At 38.1% G+C, this 17167-nt stretch overlaps 1 protein-coding gene and 1 non-coding gene across 2 annotated transcripts in view; both read right to left on the minus strand.

Moving 5' to 3' along the window:
- Nucleotides 1–17167, minus strand: part of LOC115241503 (prickle planar cell polarity protein 3-like) — a 146955-nt gene that overhangs the window by 32203 nt on the left and 97585 nt on the right. The window lies entirely within an intron of this gene.
- On the minus strand, nucleotides 12048–12119 carry Trnas-gga. The gene has a single exon. It is a non-coding gene; the product is annotated as a tRNA-Ser (tRNA).

A 17167-nucleotide genomic window follows, 5' to 3' on the forward strand; every position in this document is an offset into this window, starting at 1 on the left:
GGGGGGGGGGACGTGTTTCCCCTCTCTGCGTTTGCACTTCCAGGTGTTTGGGTTCGTCGGAGCACACGAGGGGGAGGGAGTGCGGATTAACGCCTGTTGGAAATTACATTTTATTTTATCGCGTATCGATTTCGACCCCTCCAATAATCGTATTTTGCCAGCTCATTTTCAGAGAAAAAGAACAAGAGAGAGAGAGAGAGAGAGAGAGAAATGGATTATTATTTTATATCATTTGATATTGGCAATTCTTCTCTCGCGTGCAAATATCGCGATATATTTTGACCGCGATATGAAATTATGTTGAAGTATCGTCGAGTCGAAATAAAATATATAAAAAATTAATAGGCAGACGTATATACAAAATTGTTGATTGTTTTTGCCCTTTTACCGTGACGTTACCGTCAATCGCATTTGCAAATTAATTTTACGATAATATAAATATAAATTCGATACATTCGTTTTATACGTTGCTTTACTTATCAAAGGATATGTCGTTTATCAAAGCACGCGTTCGTTTTATATAATCAATACATACAGTCTATTTTTCCTCGATATCCGTTCGCTTAAACTTAAGACAAAATAATTGCTTATATCTAGAAAATTATCTTCGAAGCGATCGTTCGCAAACCGAAAAGGGGAAATAAAATCTTTATCGATCGTAAAATCTGTTTATAGTTATTAAACCTCGCCATAATTCACTTAATCGAAACGTAATTTCTCTCAAAGCCATTGTCGAAACGTCAATACCGCCGTGTATCGAACGTGCCTCGCCCAATATCCGGTAGAAAAAAAATTATTGCACCCGCGATACGGCGGTTAATTGCATCGGGGGGGGGATCGAACAACGCGGAGCTAATGAAACGAGTATGCCGATAATGGCTGGGAGATTTCATAAAACGAAAGCGAGAATCACGCGTTCTTCTCGATTCAAAGAGGAATCCGTCCTCCTTCCTGGCAGTCGTCTCGATTCGCAGCTAGTTTAATCGTAAGACCTGGCGTTTTTCCTGTTTTTTTTTTCCCCTCATCCGCAAGATTTACCGAGAAGGCTAAGAAGCAGCAAGAGAGCTGCGTTCGTTAAATCTCGCCGAGAAAGGGATAGAACGCTTTTTGCTCCCGACACTCACGTTCCCGCAGGATCCCGCGGAAGGTTCGTTCCGCGAGAAGAACAGTCCGGCCGAGACTTATAATTATAAGGCGACGGATCTCTCGGCAAGGTAATAATTTCGAGACGTAAAATCCCGGGTGTTTGCGCCGTTTCGCGGGAATTTATTTATTAACGGTAACGATCGCGCTTTACTCTCGCGAGCGCGATTAACGTGCGCGAACGGTGGATTACCAAAAATGCGAGAAATCTCGGGTCAGATATACTTTAACGATCAGCACAACCTCGCCAAAGCTGATTGAGTTCCCTCGCTCTCGGATCTTGTACGCTCCGCAGGTGCATCTGCCGGCAAAAAAAGGCAGAGTGCTCCTAATGAAGTGGATTCTAGGTACGTCTAGATGTGCGTTCCAGTTGTACAAGCTCTAATGATGGAGTGCATCGATAAGCGCATCGATGGGATGGATCGTGCGAGATACATTCTTCGAAGGCTCATTCCACCGCTGTATCATCATTAGATCTCCAGCTTTTCGATCTTCAGATGATCGATGCTCGGACTTTAGGATCTTAAATCTTTCATATTTCTCGCCTGCTCTCTTCGGATCTCTTTGAATATATAATACATACACTGTTTTTTGTTCTTCGATCGCGCAATGTAGAGTCATCCAGAAATTCCCAAAGACCGGTTTTTACTCATCTATTCTACTTATAAATTTTTACTTATCATTACAATAGTTTCATCTTATGTTTTATGTTCTTCTTCAATATATGTATCATTAATGTATTAGCTTTGAGATATACAGAAAATTATTATCGTATATGTTTTTATACAATTTTTTAATATAGCGATATAACGGAAAATGTGAAACGATTGCCTTATTATTTTAGATGAAAGAAATAAAATGTTTTAAAGCTAAAGTGGGAAAATAAGATATAAAATTATAAATATCTTGTTTAATTATTATAAGAGACTTATGCGATGTACCGTTCTCTACAAAAAGAAGTATTCAAATTCCAGATAAAGACATAACCGAACGGATGAAGATAGGGACGTACAAAAATACCAGACTGACGATGAATACGTCCGTGTCAAGAAAGACAAGGGAGATAAAAGAACACGAATACTCGGAGCTTGTCCGCGGGGGAGGGACTCGTCGTTGATGGTGCGGAGCGGGTTACCTTTGAAGATCGGTATCTTTGTCAGTGACAAAAATTCGTCTCATCTTTCATTCCGAACCTATCTCAACATTAAACTTTCGCCTTCGAATGATGGATATTATTCGAGTGAAATTTGTCTCTCACTATAATGGATCCTTCATAAATATATATGTTTACTTTCTTCTTGTACTTTCTTTCTTTTTTAATAATAAAATATTTTTCTTGATGAATACTTCAATGTAGTTTACATATATATATATATATATGTTGAACTTTTATAATTATTTTCAATATATAAAAATTTTAGTGCGATCCAAACTTCTCGATTGAAGTTTTTCTTTTCTTCAATCGCTTTCCGATTTCTAAATTAAATTAAACCGACATACCTGCAAATGTTATCGCAACTCGCACACAATTAGAATGTAATCAAATAAATGACAAATTAAAATTAAAAAATCACCACAAAGAAAGTCGCGACACGTAACTTTTTTAATGAGAAAGCGTCGCGCCTCGAACTTGTTCGCGGACAGGTATGTTTTATAATCATGCGAACCGACGCGAAGCTATTACATCGCGCATCCGCCTACATCGTAATAATACATGACTTTCGGCGATGAGTTACGTCGCGGGCGAGTGGCTTCCCGAGGCGGGTGGCGTGCGGTAAATCCACAGGGCCCGCCACGGGGCCGAGGTAAATCCGTCATAGGACCGTGACAGATTCACCTTTGTCAGGGTGGAGAGTAAAAACGGAGAGGAACCGGCCGGCGTGAGAAGGCGGCGGCGACGACGAGCGGGAAGAACGGGGCGCGAAAATGTCTCGACATCTGCTACCTCTCCCTCGCTCGTTGGAAATTATTAATCCCGTCAAAAGTACTAAATCATATCTCTCAACGGAGGCTCCAAGAAGCATTCCGAGGGTGGCGCGAGGGAGGGGCGGAAAGGGTAAAAGGAGCGCCGACGACGGGCGGGCAGCGACCTTGATTTAGGGTGGTAGAAACCCTTCTTCCTTCGGAGAGAACGCGCGGACCCCGGTGATATTTATGGCTCCGGAAAGTATTTCGTTCAAGAGTATAGATGACATTCTCCTAGGGATTCTCGTGGCACAATCTCGCGCTTCGGGATATCGGCGAATTTTTCATCGGACACGGGACGCAATGACGGGAGCGTTAATACGCTGTTCGTTTATGTCTTAATTCCTCTTGTAACCGCCCGCAGGCAACCGCGACGACCCAAAATAGCGCTTAATAACCGTCGTTTATATCTTAATCTGGTTACCATATAATGGACGCCTCCGGGTAGCGCCTTGCTTTCGTGATAAAGTGTCCCGAAAATGGAGACATGCGAGGGTAAGCATCGCGAAAGGTGGGAACGATGTAACACCGGACAATACATTTACCAACTGTCATGTTGTTACGATAAGAACCAGCGTCCGCGCCGCGTACTCTCTGCGGCAACGCATTAAAAGGATGTGAGTTTTATTCCATTTAATGAAGAGATCGAAGCAAAAAGTTAGAAGCAACATGGCTGTATAGTTAATTTTCTCCATCTCTCTCAAGCAGTTTTCATCTCGAATAAATAGAAAATTAATAAAATTTCAACAAACTCGACAGTTATTTGTATCGAGATAAAATAAAGCAGGATTTTCTCTCGATCTCGATAGACAATATAATTGTTATACCGTCACACATATAGTTTTCTGCAAGAGATAATAAGAACGAAAAAAGGGACAACTCCTGTAATTTACTCGCCACACGAGATCGCGAGCGAGCGAGCCTGGATTGCCCTTTGTTTTAAGGTATCGCTCCCTTCGTTCAGCGCGCGAATCCAACGGAGAGAGAGAAAGAGAAAGAACCGGCAATTCGACGGCGACGAGCAGGATGCGGGGTCCGAGGGGCACACAGGCATTCCCCGACGGCAGGGCGCGTTAAAGCCAGGTAGAAATGCAGGAGAGGAAAATATCACGCTTAATGAATCGCTCTCGTGCACTGACCCTCATCTCATCCGGTAATGGAATTTCAAAACACGCGAAATGCGCTCTCCTCTCTGTCACATGTCCTCGGTTTACCGTCGTCCCCCATCGCCGTCGTCAACCACCACTGTCACCTTTCGCCCGTCTTCCCGCCCGTGGTAGGCCGTTAACGTCGCACTGCATTTTTTATTATCCTCTTCCAGATTACGATGATTGCGTAAATATCGCGTTTTACGCACGATCAGGGGTGTCGAATTTCCTGTGCGCCTCGTACACTTTGCGCGTGTATATTTTCTCCAATATCAGATGCGACAGTTGCAATATTTTTTGCAACTTTACTCTTTTCATTAATATCTTGGTGTTAATTAAGATAGCTTTATATCTCGATACTAATATTTAAAATCCAGATTTTTTAGCATTTTTATAGATAGTGTACTTAAGCAGTATTTAGAGCAAATCTGAATTATAGTTTTACGCGTAATGTAAAAAATACAACATTTCTTGCAGATATTACCAGAAGTCATTAATATACGATTAATTATTTATAACAACCACGTGTTCCATGATGTCCGGAGACTATACATCATCCATCGCGAGCGATGTTAATGCGCTAATAAACGTACATTATCTTAAACACTCCGATGATAATCGCGTCTTCTCAACTGGTCAAGGAGAGCCGTTAAAAATTTCGCAACAATTTCGCAACAGTCTCACGATATTTCAGGCAGCATCATCAGGTATGATCAAGGATACACGCGTGACGGAACCTTCTCACCCGGTTTGGTACATACTAATCAGAGTCGCGCGTAGGATAAACTTAATAGCGATTTAATCGAAAAACGGAAACGGCCGTTTAACTCTTCGCTGATCAAGCTGCTCGAGCGTGTATCTATCTTATCGTCGAACCGTTTCTTAATCGGAGCCACATTATGGGCTAATTACAGTTATCGGCTGCGGCCAATTATTATCACATATAAACCGAACACGTGTGATCTTTCGACGATTTGTCGACGACGCGACGATGCGTGAGTACGGTAACGGTACACACCACAAACGCGACGTAATTTTTAAGCAGACTCGGAGATGCGGGTCAAATTATGGCGTCCCTTTCGAGACGCTTCCTAGTCGTCAGAAGCGGCGATAATACAATGTTTATCGTTACAGTCTTTTCCCGGGCAAGTAAGCAAATCGAAGCGATTCCGAATGTTCTGCAATCTGGAGACATTGCCAGTTGCGATTTAACATTCTCCCCTGTGGTCTCGTAAGGAAGCGGCACGCATCCTCTTGCCCATATTCGTGATTCTATTGCCAATGTGTGCACTTTGCATAATAATTTACAACTTTTTTTGTTTTGTTTTGGAAATGACGCGTTTACCGAGAGATCTTATCGCAAATAGAGCGGATGTTGATGATAAGTAAGATGATTTACAAGATATAACATTTTTCATCTAAAACCACATAAAAATGGAATTGGTTTCACATTGTAAAAGTGTTCGTAGATTAATATAGTGCTTTTTATAATACTCGCTTATAAAGAAACGCGTCGGAGATTTAAGTTCGAGTAGAACTAAATTTAATAGCTTTTGTTTTCATATTAAGTTCTGCTATACAGGCAATCGGATTAGATTGTTGCAACATCATGACAAGCCATTCCAAAGAGTCAGACCATCTTTGTAAGCAAGTCACGCTTGACGTTGAAAAGTCCATGGTTTCATAAATTTAGATCAACTCAGGGCCGATCCGTGTTTTGAATTCTTACAACTCAACGAGCAATATAATCACATGTTTTTTTGATGACTTTAAAATATTCTTATTTCTTACTAAATTTTTATTCGTTACACTAAAAAAGTTATTATAAAAAAAAAACTTTTTTTAAAAATTACAAGAAGTGGCCAACAAATTTGAAAATCTATGATGATTATCTATAGAAATTAGTAATAATTTCTTTAATTATCTATAGAAAAAGAGAGAGAGAGAGAAAAATCTATAGAAACATATATTGTTATTTCATATGTGATATTTGTATAAGAAAATATAGTTTTTAGATAAACACAATATTCGTAGTGAAGCGATTATTTTAAGAGAATTAAAATATTATATAATATTATTAACTAAAAGAAAAAATTATATACATAGAATATGTCAAATATATAATTTATATATTATATTTTTTGTTTTACTATCCTTATTTCAATATCGTGTAATAAAAAATTCCACCAAGAGCGAAAACTCGATATATGGACGATTTTCGTCGAGCGACACGCGTCGGTCTTAATAGTCGGACCTTCGCAACACGGTCACGTCTGTATTCGAGGAAAATCCACGGTTTCATAACCATCATTCCCACTGACGGTCCGTTTATGATTGGTACGACTCCCAGGACGGTCGTTTGGGTGCGAAAGCCGGTTGGGAAAACCGGAAGCTCCCTCGGATGTCCGCGCTCGGAAGGCGCGCCCGTCCGTTTCGCGCCGCGCTTAATTCGGTCTCGTGCCACGAGATGTATTAATTAACGATGGGCCCCGACTTGCAACCCAATTTAGAAACAAGCGCCTTGTTTGCATACACACCGGTCGGGGGATCGCGCGTCGGCACCCTCGAAATACGCGCAATCGACACGATATAAATAGCTCTCGAGCGTCAGCGGCGGCTCGAAAGAGAGAGAGAGAGAGAGAGAGAGAGAGAGAGACAGAGAGAAATGAAAAAAATACGGAGGCGTTTCGTGCGTTAAAACCCTCTGTGAGTGTTTAACGGAAGAATCCCGCTGTTAGTGGCCCGTCACACACTCTCTCTCTCTTTTTCTCTCTTTGACTTGTTCGAGCAACTCGAGTGCCGTCTGAAATGCCTTCCTTAAATGCCGCGTCCGCACTTTCGGGCAACTTCGCAAACACAACGTCAGGTTTTCAGCACCCGTCGACCGAATCTTCAGGTTCCGCGTAATGAACCTTGGATCTCAAGAGAGTTCAAGAGATGAATGAACTCTTAAAATAGATCCTTGAAGCGACGTAGAATTGAAAATTCTCCGAGATATGGAGTTATATTAAATAAATTGTAAAATTTTAGTATTATTGGGAAAAAACAAACTGTTTCTGATAAATACTAAATACAATTTTTTTCTATATAAAAATAAATTGACAGCATGGATATATAATAAATATAGAAGTAGATCAATAATATAAACATAATTTACAATTTATGTAATAAATAATTATATTTGATGTTGTATGTATGACTCGTATATGACTGTACATATAAAAACTTGTTATCTAATTAAGTATTTCGCTGAAATGTATGTGTATTAAGATATAAAAACGTATTAAAATATCAATTTCGAAGAATTCTGACATTTGTTCAAACGTTTTAAGTCTTTTTCGATACTATAAAACAAATACTTGCAATTACATACATATACAGAGTGTCCCAGAATTAGACCGATAAACTTCAGGTGGTTATAAAGGACACCAAAACAAGCCAATTTTGCCAATAAATTCGTGTCCGCAAATAAGCCGTTTTGGCATCAGAGAATCGAAGACTAACAAGGGTAAAAATTTTGAAAAAAAATTATTTTTTCAAAATTTTATTAATGTGGTTAAATAGAGGTGTTTTTAACTTTTGGATAAAATATTTTTTGATATCTCGAATAATTTTCGAGATATATCGAGAAAAGCAAAAAGACGCTCTACATATTTATTAGCAAAATTGACTTGTTTTGGTGTCCTTTATAACCACCTAAAATTTATCGGTCTAATTCTGGGACACCCTGTATATACTGTACGAGATTAAATGATTCTACATGTCGGAGAATACTTGACGTAATTGTGTGTGGCGTAAAATACATGCAAATCCTCAGATAAGAAGGAGTGAGTTAATACCTTATACTGCATACGATGCGATGCGATAAAGAGTTTGCTCACGACACGCGCGAATATACTTTCTACCGAGAGTTGCTCCCATCATTCTCTCAGCTCCCTTAATAAGCTCGATCGCGATCTTATAACAGACCCCGCATAAAAATAATTTCATTTCGTCGTATCTCAGCAGGACGTTTCGCGCGAAACGTAAGCTGTATACAGTTGTGGATCATCGAGATTTTTTGCAAGGCGAGTCGGATTCGTAATTATCAGTCAACCGGCCGTATTAAATCGCCAGAGGCTCGTGCTCTATAAAATCGTCGCACCATTTAAAATGCGCGTTTATTCGCGCGCGGACGAGCCCGGTAATCCGTACTTAGCATTCTACGCTTACGGTTAGCGATGCAATTAGTGCCTGTATTTTATGCATTCAACTAGAGCTCGTAGTCGCCGGGAGATATCTTGGAATTTCTCGACGTAGCGACGGAATTATAATCGCCGACCGGCCGGTATATTAATTGCCCCCCAGCGGTATTTCTTAAAAGCCTCTCTCCAAGCCCCGACCCGTTTAGCTATACCCACGTTGCAATTAAATTTCAATATGTGTAATTATATCCAATACATAGCACAGAGATCCATCGTCTACCGAAAATGTTACATAATTACAGATAATGAACGATCCCCCTCTTCGCGCTTTCACTGTTCACTTATATGACATCTTTACGCAGTGTCGTGTCAAATTATATAAAAATCAATATAGATTATATATTAGGCCATAACTGACAGATGAGAAGATAGAGAGAGAACGACAGAGGCAGAAAAATATCATAAGATTATATCAGATACATTTAAATATCGTACGCTCAAAAATTCCTCTATATGATATTAAACATCGTTGCAAAAAATTTGATTTAAAAATGTATTAGTAATATCACAAACGTTGATTTATTACTTACGTCCACTTTATTGCACTTTCTTAAATAAACTCGAGTTAAGAGAATTACGTGATAAAAGAAGGAATAAATTGCCATAACAGATTTACATCGAGAGGCGCGCCAAATAACTATCATTGCAACCCATTAATCATTCGTAGACGCGTAGACCTGCTGGATACATGCATGTTGATATCGCGTAATCAAACGCCACTGATTGCACGTTAAAAACTATATTCGATTCTGTCTGTATCGATAAATTTTATAGGGAATAATCACCGGTAACGCTCCTTGAAAAGTCACTTTCGACTTCAATCGCATAAATATTATTACTTCGATAATCACCATCCCGGGAGAGGGAGATAAGAAAGATATTCGATAGAATTATAAAGTCGAAGAGTCCCCTTCGAAGTATAGACATCAACGTTGCAACGGTTGCATTCTAGCAGGCGTCTGTTTCAGCTCGCAGAATAGTAATATATTGTAGTATGTATATGTATTCTTCACGATTTACAAATCCATGATACTTATAAAATTAAAAAAAAATTATTTACAACACAATTTTCAAGTAGCACTCAAATTCCATTAATAAAATATGCGATAATTTAAATAATTTAAACTTCAAGATAGGTTTTGATCATTTTCTCTATCCCTAGTCAATTCTCCTCAAAGTTTTGTCGTTCTTTCATGATGTAATTTTATTTCTATCATGTAGAGATAGCTATATTTAAAGATCGCAGAAATCTAATTATATCAGTTGAAGTTTGTACTCGAATTCCCACGTACAGATTTTGATCCCTTACCCATTAAATCGCTATGCTCCCCATTCAAGCTTGTACTTAGTTTCCCAAATAGAATTTTCACCAAAAAGCCCGAAGGAAGTCAGAGGCGGCGGTTCGGTTAAAGAGCTTTAAATCTTATCGCGTGAATGCTCTTCGATGGCGACACGAGGCCCAAACCGTAGGGGACGCTGATTCGGTTAAGCAATTAAATTTCGGTACCCCGTCGCCGGAGGTAAAACTTTTTCCTCGGGGAACGATGCGGATCCAAGAAATCGCGGGCGGATTCGCTCCGCAAACAGGATACGCGGGGGACAAGTTGTGGCGTTATCTGAAATTTAGGGCGCGACCAGGGCGGAAATTGAGCCAAGGCCGTCATGGCCGGGGCTTTATACGCGCGCAGGATATATGCCGTAAATTCAAGAGCTTTCTCATTCGAATCACGGTAAGCTCTTTCGTTTTCTCTCTCTCTCTCTCTCTTCCTCGCTGTGAAAATCGAGCAAAAGCTGCTCGATATCTCGTTAAACTCGATTTATTTTCGGTATAGACGAAAAATATAAATAAAATATAAAAAGATATCCTCGCGCTATGTTTTTATTGTATCCACTACGGTTTTTCACAATCGTATAAAAATCTGATTTATTGATTTTATATTAGTCAATTATTTCTTATACATTGTGTGATATTGTATTTTTCTATATGTAGATCTTTAATATTTACAATATATTTACAATATACTGATACTGATATTGCTGCACACTAAAATCTATCTAGAATTCCATGTATATTTATTAATTTCGCTATATAGTGATTAATTTTTTTTTTTTAAGAATCATTCTCTTTTTGCCAATATATTACGTTCATCATCGTATACAACACATTGCGTATTCATCGAAAGCGGTTCGCCGCCGAATGCAAGTGCGACTAAACATAAACGTTTCGTGGCAAGTGCCTGCTCGCTATCGCGGATCAAGGGGGGAACAATCTCGCGAAAGTAGCGCGTAAAGCGCGGAGCCGATGTGTGCGTCGTCTCTGCGAACGATCTGTCTCGCCGCAACTATACGGGAAGAGAGAGAGGGGGAGAGGGGGGGGGGAGGACAGAGAAGGAGAGAAGCGATGTGGTTCGGTTTACAGCTTGAGGGCCCGGTCGCGAGGACCGTAATATAGGGGCTCAAGCATTTAGCTTATCGCGGCCGACTATCTACCGGTGGCATAACGCCCACGTTGGGGCGCTTTTCCATCCCCGCAGGCGAGCGTAACGCGCCTGTGGAGGACGTGGGGAGGGAGGGAGGCGAGCCCTTAAATCAGACCGCGACGCGTTCCGCCTCTGGTGTTACATACAGAAATTTTCAGCCGAAACGTTATCGCGACTGTCAACTGCCGCAAGCGAGACCCTGACCGTAGATAAGCCCGACGACGAATTAGGGAGCTCACGCTATCCCGGGTGCGTCGGATGTATCGGCGAGTCCGCGCGCGGATCGGTAAGCCACGGTACGTTACTAATGTCTTCATTCGCGTACGCTAGTTAGAGATTCCGGGATCCACGATTTAGCGCGATGAAATCTGCGTGCCCTGAGGCGGGCTTACGTTAAAAGCCATACTTTTCTTCCTGGAGGAAGCGCAATTATACGATCGCTTATCGTTGCTCGCCAAGAAATGGGCCTTTATTTTAATAGGAAATGGAAATTTTCTCATGAAATGGAATTAATAGCGGATTACGCTTCATTAAGTAAAATATAAAGTACAATAAAGTTTGACAGGTGTTTCAATTTTATGGACGCATAAAGTAGGTCGCGGGAGTTCGCCTCATTGTTATCGTTATGACAAGTCTTGCGCGCTCGTCGATGTTTCCGGAAGCCAGATGCGAGATGGAATCTGTAGCCCGGGGCTATACTATATCGTAAGTCATGTGTTGTCTATTTCTACTTTCTACACAGAGCGCGATTACACGATCTCCTTGTCGCTCGAGGACAGCATATTATATAATAAAATTTTCTGTTAATGTAGAAAAGTTGTAAAATATAATAAATATTACACATTTATAAGCACCTTTACAGATACATACAGAAGAGGGGGCTGCTTAGGCGTAGTAGTGAAGCGAGGGGGGGATTTAAGGCGGGAGGAGGCACGAACCAAGCATCCATCTCTTCCGTGGCAGCGGCACTGTCGTGTCTGTGTAGGGCGTTTACACACTTCCTCAGCCCGACAAATAATTGTTAGAAAACAACATTTGCGGGTCTGAAAAAATATGCGAGGTACAAGTGGCTGAATCGGGAATCGAACCCGAGTCTTTCGCTTTCCGGGCAACTGCTCTTACCACTGAGCTATTCAGACCTCACACCTTACGCCACTTTAACACAGTACATACGACTCCAGAGCGATGGATGCAGTGCCGATTGTCACGGAGAGACGAAATCCCCAGCACGTCTCCAGAGCGGTCCAAATCATAACGATTGAAAATTGGCGCCCGTAGCCGCTCAGCGATGAGTCTTGACTCACCACCAGTATGAATGGAAGCCTCCTCGAGTAGTCCATCCTAAACCACTACGCCTAAGCAGCCCCCTCTTCTGTATGTAAGTGTCTTTTAGAGTTTTGTAGATTTTTCCTTAACAGCAGTTCTTTAATTGAGCGTAACATTTTTTATGAGATAAAAATTATTTGCTAAATGAGCAAAGATCACAATTCTTGTAATGTGTTGGCACATAATAAATTAGACTGACACGTTTCTCTCGCCATTCTCGACATTGTTAATCCTCGAATCTCCTAAACGAGCACACGGCTGTTTGACGTGCAAACAGTAATTATGGCCGAATTTCTCGGGACGTAAGTTAAACGAGATACAGAATTGAATGATCGAGAGAGAAAGCGGAGAGAAGAGAGCTAAAACCGAACGGCGCTGACGTGGCTCTTACATTCATTTAATAAGAGTCGTTGATCTGTTTTCCTACGCCACATTCGTTTCCCGCCTACGAGCTGTTCTCGTTTAATTGGAACATGGTGTGATACCGATCGTGTATTATCGATTTGTCAGGGCAGGAAGGGCTTTTTATGATCACTCGCATCAGGACACACATCCGAGATAAATTTGGCTCTCCTCTCTATTTGACCAAAGCGGGGAAGAAAACGTCGGCGTAAAACTACAAATGTTGGTGGCGTTAAGCAATGATTCCTTCCGCGCCACCCTTTACTCCTACGACACACGTTCGTTCATTTCGATCGTATTCTCTCGGTCCTTTCCTCGTCTCCCTTCTGGGCATTGTAAGGCAGCTGCTTACGGCACGCGTAAAATACGAGCGGCAAAGTATTACGAGCGCCACGTTCCAATCGAAGGAGCGAGAGAAACGGAAAGAGACGGTGCGTCGTTATTTACGCCGGATTGAATACGCGACATCGATGGAAGTGGCGGAATGCATTAACGGATGAAAGGGATCGTTGAAAGTGAGGTACTTCATTCGGTAATATTGTTAGCGATAGTGTCACGTCATAAACATGGATTAAAAAGGGGGATTAGTAAATAAATTTAATGATAACATTTTATGCGGACAAGATTGTAAATATGCCATATTATCAGAAAATTACCAAGATATTTAATCAAACCGCATTTTAAAGCAATTTATATGAATAATGGACATAATATTGTATTAAGAAAGATGTTAATATCCTCAATAAATAGTGTCTGTAAGCACGACATTTTTTCAATTTCGGTTTTTTGAATTCGGTTTTTTAATGCGGAACTCTTTTTAATTTTTATCAGGAACTATAGAACTATGAAAAATGCTATTAGAACTATTAGTTTTTTTTTTTTAATTCATGAAACGTCGTGCCAACTTCACAGACACCAATAAATATGATAAAATATACATATAATTTATACTTGTGTTTACAATAATTACAATAATTTTAATAGTAATATATTACTCAATTCTTTATCATTTCTTGAAATTTCTACATGTCATTCTAATGAATATCAAATGTTTACAAAGTTTAATAAGTTTACAAAGTTTACAAAGTTACAAAGTCTAATAAATATCTAAAATTGGTTTTCAGAAAATATTGATATAAATATAATATTCTAATATTTTTATAATTTCTTGTTCATTCTAGAATTCTTAAAAAAAGTGATTTTCTCTATCTTTCTTTCATTGTTTTAATAAGAGCGTAGCTAAAATAATCTTAAAAGGATGATAACATTAACAAATCTATAATCCTAGTTAGCAAATATAAAAAGATGAATATCTAAGAAAGAAAAGAGGAATATGTAACATCAACAGAAATCAAATATACGATGGATTTCGATAAGCGCGTCGATAGAAGAAATGGCGATAAAGTCAGATTTAATAGAGAATTCTCACATACGAGCGAATCTATGCCGTGTCGATGCGACATGTAAACCTTGGGACCTGACGTCGGCATATTGCATTATCGTCCGACTTATGGGTTTCCATATTCAATATGATAGTAAGCTGGGGAGAGCCGAACGATCTTGGAAGGTGGAACGTATTTCAAAACTAGACAGTTTCTTACCGGGAAAAAAAGGACCGAGCGATGGGCTGCGAGAAGTATAGTATATATTACATATAGAGCGCCATGTGACCCATACGTCAGTTCACGATGGGGAACTTTTAAAGTGAGAGTTTATACTGCCATCGACGCGCAGAACGCTTTCTCTATTTCTATTTTACAACGTCAAACAGACTGCGCGCGATTTATGAAATAATAATATTATAACCATCAATTATAAATAGATACACTCAAATTTATTTAAGATATTAAGGCAAAATTTTATTTTATTGATATAATTTTTCGTATACATATAATGGAAAATTTTCTTATTAATCGTTTAATAGACAAAACTAAGCACAATCTAAATAAATAAAATGGTGTGACGGGATATTACATGTTAATAAAGAATATTACATTAGAGAGTGTTATGTATATTATTATATGCTGCTTTTTCAATATTAAATATCTTGATGATTATATCTTAAAAAAAGAAAAAAAATGTGTTAAAATAAAATGTACTTGGAATTAACTACAAGTGTAACATCTTGTCCGTATTTGTATAAAATATATAAGCTTATATATAAAATATATCATTTTTTAATTAAAGAATTTGAAATCATTTCTGAGACAAAATAAATAAGAAATTTTATATAAACTCGTTAAAAAACCATAACTGGATGGATGTATGTGATTTTTAGGGTATAGTGTATAATAAACGATGTTACGTCGGAAAAAAATAAAACAGATTAGATGAACGCGGGACGATATATTATGAAGTCAGGAAAAGAAAAATGAAGTAAATCTCGTGAGACCTGAAGGAATAGAGTAGCGTCCTCGATTCGCGCTTAGTCGACGCCTGCAACAAACCGCTTCGATGGCTTCATGCATGCGGTTTGCCTGTGCACAGGAGCACACATATGTATATAGGGTGTTCTAGCAAAACTGTATCAATAAATGATATCGTGTTATTTCCAATGTAAAAATCGCGATAATCTTTTGTTCATCAAAATTTAGCATCCTGTGTCACATTCCTATCTTTATTCACAAACTACTTTAGCTTCGTATATTTTATAAATTTCTTTTTTTTTTTTTAAATATAAAATCTCTCTCTACTCGTATTTATAAATATTCTATTGTATATGGAAAAAATTAATTATAAAAATAAAAAAAAAAAGTTCTACGTAATATTTGTATTATTGCGTTTTATGATTATAAAATGCCCTTTTTACGACAATAAGATATATATTTATTACGACCAAGAGAAAGATATCGTCTATTAACTAATCCACCTGTAAAAGGCCCGTTTCGCTGCTCATAATCGGACACTTATTGCAACCTACGCGCTTACGGATGATACACCACCGTATGCCGGAACAAATAAATAATGCCGGTGACGGGAAGAAACAGATGCGAGTGAGGGAGGAAACATAGCCGGAGGGTGTTTGCAGCGTCGGGTTGCCTTAAGTTTGCACCCTTGGTATAATGCACGTTATCTTCAAACTTCCGCGTTTTTTTAAAATCACATATCACACGTATGATATTAATAACTTAATTCTTGCTCTGCATAATCGCTTGATGATACATTTGTTAGAATAGTGTCTTTTTCCACCGTTCTTCTCTCTTATATTTTTGATAAAAATGACGTATATAATATATTTAACAAATTAATAAATAACATATAAGATTTCGTATTCTATTACAAAAAATTGAATAACTTTCGTAAGATAAGCATTTTTCACTTGCGTATAAAATTTTCATTTTTTTATTACTAAAAATTACAATAAAAAGTATGTACTGTATATTCAATATGTTGTTAAGACATTAAATATAAACTGACGGAAATGGAAATTCCAACACCAAGAAGGAGTTATACTAGGTGAATGAAAATTACAGAATGTTTGTTCACATAAGTATTTACTTATTTATTTTTATTTTTTTTATTTATATAATAATAAAATATAAATAAATAATATATATAATAAAAAATAAAAAAATAAAAAAAATGTTTGTGTATAGATATTAGATATTAAATACGTTCACAAGTAAAACGCGAACTAAGGTCGTTATTCCATAAAAAACTCAATTTTAATTAAACGTAGTATATAATGTTATATATTAACATATGTTAATATTAACATATGTTATAACATATAAATATATATGATATATATGTGTAACTAAGATATATATACATATATAATAAATTTAACATAGTAACCTACAGTTTGTTTCAATGTTTATTTCTTTGGTTAATTTTAACGTTTGTTAATTTTAATCGTATTATTATTGTTTCTTTGTCTATTTCCCATGGCAGAATCTAGGTAGATATATCTAACCGATATTAAAGGAATTGACTGTTAATCGCGCATCTCTTGTCATCATGAGAAATTAATAATTGGCAAAATAAACTCCGGAAAAATATTATTCCATTGCGAAAAATTCCGATTATAAATATTTTTATTACGGGCAAATTCGCAAGACTCAAATCGGACTAGGAGATTCCTATGGGACTAACTAGCGCGACGTCAAGCCGGCTTGACTCACGAAACCCGCGCTCGTCTGCTGCAGGAGATATATCTATAATTGGCGAACTGGCCGATCTAAACGTATACTTGTACTACTAGCTTACAAAGGCTTGCGCTTGAGACGCAACATTAGTAATCGCGGATTTAGTTGTTCCTGTGTTATTATTAGAATCTGGTATGTTGCGATCTGCTCTAGGCTGCTCTAATAAATTTTTAATAAGAAAGTTGCATAGTAAAATAAATAATTAAACTCTTACAAAAAAAATATGTGATAGAGAATTATATTTATTATACAGATAATAAAATAAAATTATAAAACAATAAACTAATAGAAGATGTCTTATGCTTTTAATA

This window comes from Formica exsecta, unplaced genomic scaffold, assembly GCF_003651465.1.
Source record: "Formica exsecta isolate Colony F162 unplaced genomic scaffold, ASM365146v1 scaffold50, whole genome shotgun sequence".
Classification (NCBI taxonomy): Eukaryota; Metazoa; Arthropoda; class Insecta; order Hymenoptera; family Formicidae; genus Formica; species Formica exsecta.